Genomic DNA, 8,639 nt, shown 5'->3' with positions numbered 1-8,639 from the left:
GTCCACACGTAAACGGCGTTTTTGGTCACTGAAGATTTTTGAAAACTCCATTTTTGCATTTACCGGACTAGAAAAACGGAGAAAACGCAGCGTCAAAGGTGGACACGCAAGCCTCAAGCAACAATGTGGAAATGTCTGTATAATTATTAACCAAACCAAACCTTCATGTTACAATTATTAATGAGTTATTACTATTAGTACTTCTCGTAAAGTTGAATCAGTTCATCTGGACGTAGTGTTTTGTGTTGTTGTGGTTGTTGATCAATGGTCATGAGAATTTCCGTCCTGATGAACAGAATCAGGTTTTGGAGATGTACTTACCTGGATGACTGGATGCATCAAGACGATACTATTAGTACAATTTGAGAGTCGTGCAAATTACATGTTTTACCTGCAAGAAACCAAAATGGGAGAAACCCAAGAAAACGTAGTGTTAGCAGGTTTGTGCTCCGAGTCCTTTGTTACTATGACCAGATCTCAGCTTTTGCCGCTGTTCTCGTGCTCTTTGTTCCAAAGCGTTACTGCTGTATTCAACATTTGAAGAGCCGTCCTGAAGATGAATGCTGGGCAAACATTACAGGAGTCTCTAGAAAACATCAAACATCCACTGCAATCAAGTCTTTACGTAACACAGCTGAAAGAACCAACATGGCCACATTAATCATTTAACCTTAAACCTTCAGAAGCTCAGCGTACGAGCTGCCTCCTCGGGTTACCAGCGAGCGACACTTGATGTAAACGGTTGTGCACAGGTAAGTTACGCCAATTCAAGCAACAGAGCGAGACTCAGTTGTGCCTTAAACGAAAATAAAATAATATTGTATTAACCTGAGAGATTGTACAGTAGGCTGTGGGTAATATTTTTACTCCTCAAAGTCTCCAGTGTATTCGCACAAACAAAGAAGAAGCACATTACCGTACAAATCCCGTCTTTTAAAACCAATATCTGACAGTAAACCTCTGGGAGCCAAAATGTCTGGAAGAAAAATCCATCCAACATTTTGAGGCATTTGAATAACAAACTGTCAGCCGCTCAGTACGAGTGGAAAAATGACGGCAATGTCACACCGAGCATTCATCTGGGAGCCGTGAATATCTGTGTGAGCCAACCAGCAGCCGTCTCGTGCCAGTAGAACCAGTACGATTCAGCCTCTGGAGACTGTGCATTTAAAATCCCATAAAAATTCATCCAGTAGTTACACTGGATGAGACATTCAACCTCCACAAAGACAGACTCCAGCTGCACTGCCACACGTACAACTACGGGAAACATCCAGTTCAGGTTTATTAATATAACCTCAATTCACAACAACAGTCACCACAAGGTGTTTTATACAGAAAGGTAAAGACTGGGACACCAGCAGCGCTTACTCAGGAGAGAGAATAAAGTTAGAATAAAGTTTCCTAGAGAACAGGTTAAAATGTGTCTCCATGCTGAAGAATGGCTACATTTACACGTTTATAAAAGCTGAAGAAAAGAAAATGTTTCCATGCAAATTAGGGCTGCTCAATGAATCGAATTTTAATCACGATTACGATCTGGGCTTTCAACAATCATTAAAAATGACTGAGCCGATTATTAGCCCCTCGCCCCGTGCTTTCAGGGCGGCCGTGGCTCAGGGGGTTGGGAAGCGTATCTGTAACCGGAAGGTCGCCGGTTCGATCCCCGGGCTCTCTGTCCTGGTCGTTGTGTCCTTGGGCAAGACACTTCACCTACCGCCCTCTGGTGTTGGCCAGAGGGGCCGATGGCGCGATATGGCAGCCTCGCTTCTGTCAGTCTACAACTGGGCTACAGTGTGTGAGAGTGACTGAATAGTGGCATTGTAAAGCGCTTTGGGTACCTTGAAAAGCGCTATATAAATCCAATCCATTATTATTATTATTATTTACTCTCGCACTGCTCCACTACAAACTTTGCTGCGGTGTCGTAGCTGCACCACAGAGCAACACTGCAAATTTATTCAATCATTTATTTCAATCAAAAGTTACTACTTTCAGTGTTTCATTTTATTTTTGTTCAGGCAGCAACTTTTTGATGCAATTGTGCATTGTGTGGCTACACAGCTCGCCTTGATGTTTGGTTATTTGTATGCATAAATATTATGCAGTATTTTGAAGTTCACTAAACATAGATGTTTACATTTTTCATTTATTTTTTATATTGCAAACATTTGCACTGTTATCAGTATTTGTACACTATTTTATATTATTTTTTGACAATCTTTAAAGCCATTATTCAACACATTGTTATTGTTAAATAAATATCGTCAAATAATCGAGATCTCAATTTCAGTGAAAATAATCGTGATTATCATTTTTGCCATAATCGAGCCCTAATACAAATTTAAACCATCGGTGCAACAACGAGTGCCGCCTGTCAACTAAGAAAAGTGTCTCTAAAGCTGGGGTCCCAAACTCGTGGCCCGGGGACAGTACCAGCGGTGGCCCCGGAGACCCCTGCAGTAAAACGTGGACGTAGCTCCCAGCGCTAAAAGGTAAAGCTGCATTCTTTCTAATGGCCAGCAGGAGGCGACTCAACTGTCTGGCCTCTGGTTTGGTCTGAGAAAAGAGCTTCACGCTCGCTCATTAGACACCTTCCTGATCAGCTCAGAGACTTGATCGCTCATTTCAAGTCTTACTGAGCACAACATCAAGTTCCTTTTGGTGGCAGAGCAAGTCAGCCACTTATCAGAAGGTCGGTGGTTCGATCCCAGGCTGCCTCCGGGCTGCGTGCCAAATATCCTTGGGCAAGAGACTAACCCCATGTTTGCTGGTGGTGGTCAGAGGGCCCGGTGGCACCAGTGTCAGTGCGCCCCAGGGTGGCTGTGGTTACAATGTAGCTGCCATCACCAGTGTGTGAATGTGTGTGTGAATGGGTGGATGACTGAATGTAAAGCGCTTTGGGGTCCTTAGGGACCAAGTAAAGCGCTACACAGACCATTTACCATTTTCATTTTGTGAATTTGACCCCTGCTGGAGAGAAAAGGGGCTAAAACAAGGTGGTCACTGGTCCCTCAGTGTCACACCAAACATCAAAGCACCAAAAAAGGCCTAACCGCCAGCTCTCGTGGCTACATCTATCCTTTATACACAACACGTTTGCCACACATCCACTGCAGCGCTGAACTTGTGGACATCACTTTCAGAGGCGATGTAAGAACACAATTACCCGACAGAGCGAGTCTGACTGCACTCATTTGCTCCAGTGTGAGAATAGAACAGGTAATAGCACAGATAATGCCCACTCGCTACGCACCAGGCTGCCTCACGCTCTGTCCAGGCAGCAGCCTCGCCCGACCACACTGAGCATTTCCAGCAGTGAGAATGTGACTGAAGTGGACCATTTCCTGTGGTGTTTCATGTGAGGAGGGAACATTGAAGAAACTATTCCAACCTGGGTTTTCCAAAACTGCTCAGAGGATATAAAAATAACTCAGTTTGAAGCTCAAACCGTTAAAAAAGCTCAAACGTAATGGAAGCGTGATATTTCTACTGATTTCACGTGTTAATGCTGCAGCTCTGTCACTGTTCACGACGTCGACATCGCTCCAGCAGCACCAAAGCTGATGTGTGTGTCGTCATTTATGTCATCGTTGTATCATTTATTTAGATTTCAAAGGAACAAAGACACAAGACAATCTGACACACACACACACACACACACGGTCTGTAGCAAAGTCAGAAGGAATCGAGCTCCTACTGTGTAACTAAACTTTTCCAGTTTAGCCAAGCCTCAAGCATCTGCAGGATTTTCAGATTTTTCTGGATGGATGGTGTTTCCACTCAGTACGTTTTCCTTTTTTAGCCACAAAATCAAAAATGCATAAAACAAGTGGATGGAAGTTCACCTGGAGGATCTGAGAGAAACAAACACACACACACACACACACACACACACACACACACACACACACACACACACACAGGTCACACAGTGGCAAAGTCAGCAGGAAACGAGCTCATATTGCACAACTGATCCTTCACTTGACCCAGCGACCTCACGCCTCCTCACTGACGCTCCAGGTGATGTCTGAAAATCAAAGCCATGAAGCGAAGGGACCGGACGAATAAAATGTCAGGAATATGTTTAACACAGCAGCCGGGGAAAAAGAGAGTCTCATTTACCATGCATGGGTTATCAAATGCAAAGCTGGAAGTCAAAGTCACACGCTGCACTGGCCTCTCAAAGGCTAATCCCACCCCGCATGTCCCCAGTACGAACTCCAGCTTTAAGTGTACAGAAGTGGAGCAAAGACTTATTATTTCATTTATTGGACTTTTTGGGGTAATTGGAAATCTGTCCAACTTCTAAAAGTGTTTAATCCAAGTCTAATTCAATCCATTCACATTAGTTTATAATAAATAAGTACGTCTGTGAAAGATCACCAGTGGTGAATGTCAAATCTGGCAACGTTTTGGCATTAAAAATAAAACCAGGATGGAAATCTGAAGGATTTCTGAGGCTGTGAAAGCACCGATGACCCAAATCCATCTGATTTCTGCTTCCACGTTTTCTTTATATGCAGACACACAGGCCTTTTTAAGAGTTTGTATTTTAGACACTAATTGGCATCTTGGCAGAGAGGACGAATGAGAGCAGGAGAGAAAACAAGCAGTCACGTTGATTTAAGCCAAAGATGGAGAGAGGGGCGGGGAGACAACGAGCAGAGAGAGATGAAGAGAGATAAAAGTGGCAGAGGGACAGAGAGCGAGGACCGTCAACTCAAAAACGGCAGTGGCACTGATAAAAGCAGAGGGATGGATGGTGGGGCACGAAGAGGAGAGAAGAACAAAGAAGGTGGAGATAGACGAGGAGGAGGAGTCAGACAGACCCAGAAAATTTTGCTCAGGAAAGAAAAGGAAACGGAGACGAGGCCCAGATGATTCCTGATGTTGTTACAGCTCAGTTAGAAATCACCTCCACCCGTGTGTGGGAGCACATCCACCGAGTCCATGTGGGGCTGACATGTTAAACACATGCTGAATCGGAGCAATTTTAAGTAAAACAAGCTCACCGATTGGACGGTTTTAGTGACATAATCAGCGTCAGAAGTCCAGGACCAGTGTTGATATATTCCATTCTTTACGTGGTTATCTGCTACAAAATGAACCTCCAGGAGTGAAGGATGAAACCAGAAACTGCAGTTCCTCTAACGTCCACTCGAGGCTCCAGCCCTGAGTCAGTCTCCAGATAGACTCAAATTAAAACGGGTATCAGCTTTGCTGATAATTGATCCATAATGCTGAGATCTTTCCTCTTGCTTGCACAGAACCACTTTGGTCCAGTTCTCCGATCAGCACCAGGTTCATCTGTTAGATTTGTGAGCAGCTCGGTGAAATGATCCGAGTGTGTTTTACATTAAACTGTTCAGGTGTGCAAACGGCCACGTTACACCGTGTGTAAACTGACAGATGTTATTTGCATGACTGGCCAAAGGGCAGTGAGACCAGAAGACAGATTCGGCTCCACGCAGCGTTTCCTTCATGTTCAGCAGGATGGCTGCTGCAGGCGCTGAAAACCGAAGTGACACGCAATTCACTCAGTTTGAAGAATCTCCTGCAAAAATGTGTCCACGGAGAAACTTTTAAAGGATTATTTGTATTTGTGGAGGTAATGATAATCAATCACAGCGGCGCATAAAGTTTATGAAGGTGTAATTCACTACAGATGACAGAAAAACTGCAAAAGTTCAGATATGGATGACGTGTTTGGAGGATATAATAATAATGATGCCATCAAATATGCTCCCATTACCAAATCACACATTACTCCAAGTCTGCTGCAGGCAAAACAGGAGGAGCATTAAATCTGATGTGTGTACGCAAAAGCTAAATTTACCACATTGTAAAAAAAATAATACTACAATATACTTCAACTAGCAAAAGTAAAAATGCTGCTTCTTCAGTGGCTGAATGCATAATGTCTAATGTTGCAGTTCTAACAGAATTTAAACGCACTCTTCACATTTATCTCATGTATGTAAAACACTCCAGTTTATCTGTACACTTCTGCAGAGTGACTAATAAAGCTGTCAGAAAAATATAGCGCAGCAAAAAGTTCAATAATTCAGCTCGACGTGAAGTTCAGATGTAGAAGAAACAACCGGAACTACTTTATTGGAATCAGCCTGAGTACGTTTAAAATACAAACTATGATGACTCGAGAAACAAACAGATGAGAGATGATGAAAGAGTTCGATACAGGAATTATTCAGAGTAATGCTGGTGATTAATCATCTTAGTCACTAAAACAGGGAAAATAATGTGAACCATAAGCAGTGAACATGGATTTATTAGCTGACTCGGCTGCTGGAAGAAGAAGCAAAACTCTGTTTGGAGCTCGTAATGTTGATTCCTGTTGGAAACCACACAAAACAAAAAGAGCTGTTTTTAATGTGACGTACCTGCTCCACTACAAACTACTGGGAATGAATGCTGCTATGTTAGAGCCTAGTGTAGAATATAAACATGTCACCATACTGTACTTAGTTCAGTAATGGAAGGCAAGAGACCACCAACCCATTTTTAACAGCAGGAGATTCAATTCAACTTTATTTATACAGCTCCAAATCACAACAACAGTCGCCTCAAGGCGCTATCAATGCTAACCAGCAGCTAGCTAACAACACATTTCTGTATTGATTTTGTTTTTTTAAAAACTGGGCATTTGACATGTGCCACAGCATCATATGGTGCTTCTGCATCCGCAATTATTGTCTGTAGTTTACCATCATATACCTGTTAGAGAGTCAACATGTTCACGTAGCATCAACAAGCGCACCACGACTTCATGAGCTCAGGTATGGCTTCACTGCTGAAATTCACCGACTTCACTTATTAAATACAAAGTGAATATAATGCTCATGTGTCTCGCCTCTCCACAGACTAATTACTAATTCAGTTTCAATTTGATTTAATTACTTTTTACAAATCAAAACAACAGTCACTCCAAGGTGCTTTATATTAGCAGGTAATGACTCTACAATAATACAGAGAAAACACCAACAATCACATGACCCCCTATGAGCTAGCACTTGGCGACAGTGGGAAGGAAAAACTGCCTTTTAACAGGAAGAAACCTCCTGCAAACCTTACTGCACTATCTCAGTAAGGGACGGCAATCTGACATGAACAGCTGAGGCTGAGGGGAGGGAGACAGGACAAAAGACGCGCTGTGCAAGAGAGCCAGAAGCAGACAACAACTGCTCTAACGAATTTACTGACATCGTCAAGAAACAGGATTTAATCTGCAAATATCTGAGCAGCAAAACTGCTGCCATGTTTCTGATCCAACTGCCATCCTCAGACTTACAGGAGTTCCTAGATTCTTCCTCAGTATTCTTCATGTACACTGCCTCGCTCTGCGTAGCCTCAAACATGCTTCATCTCTTTTTATACAGTAAAATAAAACCGATAAATTTTAACACAACAGCTGAAGCATAGAAACATTTCACTCACCGACCTGCTGCTCAGATCTGTGGGCGTGGCATTCCTGGAAGACCTGTGGGAACAGAAAAAGATACTCTGATTACCATCTGCTCAAACGAGACCAGATTTAAAGTCAGTACAAACACACTGACCAGCTAGCAGCTAGTTAGCTTAGCTTAGCACTAGCATAGGAAACGAGGGAGGGCAGCTAGCCTCTGAAGCTCACTGACAGCTTTTATTTTAGTGGATTTCTGATGCGTTTCCACTTTCTCTTTAAGAAAATGGTTGCTTTGCTGCATCCATGTTCAAAATCCACTAAAGCTTGTTGGAAAACATTTGTGCTACGAGAGAAATTTACAGATGATGAAGAGAGACGTAGACTTCAGTTTGACCTCATTTTACTTGTTTTTAACTTTCTGGCATGAAGTTAAAAAAAGAATGAATGAAGAAAATGTTACATCTTATTTAAAGGGCATAAAAACAGCTGCTGCACGTCTCAGATTGTTAAACTCTTCCTGCTGAGCTGTTTTTTACGGAAGCGTAGAGCTGCCACCCAGGCAAAAGAAAAATACAAGTGTATCACGTTATAACGTGAAAGGTTTATTGTTCTAACAAGATACTTTTCCTGTTTGTACAATATACTTTTCACGTTTGAACAACATAATATCACGTTATTACAATATACATAATTATCACGTTCGTACAATATAAATATTATATTGTACGAACGTGATAATTATATTGTTTGAACAATAAAATTTTCACGTTATAACATATATTTTATTGTTCGAGCATGATATATTGCCGTAAAGATACGGAATTGTAAAACATAGTGAAGTGGGTGACAGTGCAGATCAGAGTGCGAGAAAATGGCTCGTTTATTGGAATTAATTAAGTTCTATTTTATGCTTGGATTGAGGCATGGGGAGATTTTGCTGTTATTGAGCAGTTTGGACAGTATTGTGATAAGCATGCGGACACTTAGAAGAAACCTAAAACGCATGGGACTGTACAGGAGAAAGAATGAGTCCGATCCGATTGAGGTGGCACGATTTCTTATTGATCAACTGGAGGGACATGGGAGGCTCCATGGATACAAACTAAACCACCTGAACTGCATTCAGGCAGGTTATGTTGTCACGCAGAGTACTGTGAGACATTTACTGAAATATCTTGACCCTTACGGTGTTGAGCAACGACGCAGAAATCGC

At 42.3% G+C, this 8,639-nt stretch overlaps 1 protein-coding gene across 5 annotated transcripts in view; it reads right to left on the bottom strand.

The window, feature by feature from the left end:
• The window catches only part of pcbp4 (poly(rC) binding protein 4), a 218,545-nt gene that overhangs the window by 118,353 nt on the left and 91,553 nt on the right, over positions 1 to 8,639 (bottom strand). For 4 of the 5 annotated variants that reach the window (XM_042223664.1, XM_014335709.2, XM_005928939.2 and 1 more), the window contains one exon: positions 7,459 to 7,501. The gene's annotated coding sequence lies outside the window, so the exon portion shown is untranslated. The remainder of the gene's footprint in view (positions 1 to 7,458; positions 7,502 to 8,639) is intronic. The other variant, XM_042223665.1, reaches the window with a different exon arrangement.

Source organism: Haplochromis burtoni, unplaced genomic scaffold, assembly GCF_018398535.1.
Source record: "Haplochromis burtoni strain Fernald_Lab_line unplaced genomic scaffold, NCSU_Asbu1 Contig_117, whole genome shotgun sequence".
Lineage (NCBI taxonomy): Eukaryota > Metazoa > Chordata > Actinopteri > Cichliformes > Cichlidae > Haplochromis > Haplochromis burtoni.
The sequence above is the reverse complement of the archived record's forward strand: the minus strand, read 5'-3'. Positions and strand labels throughout refer to the sequence as shown.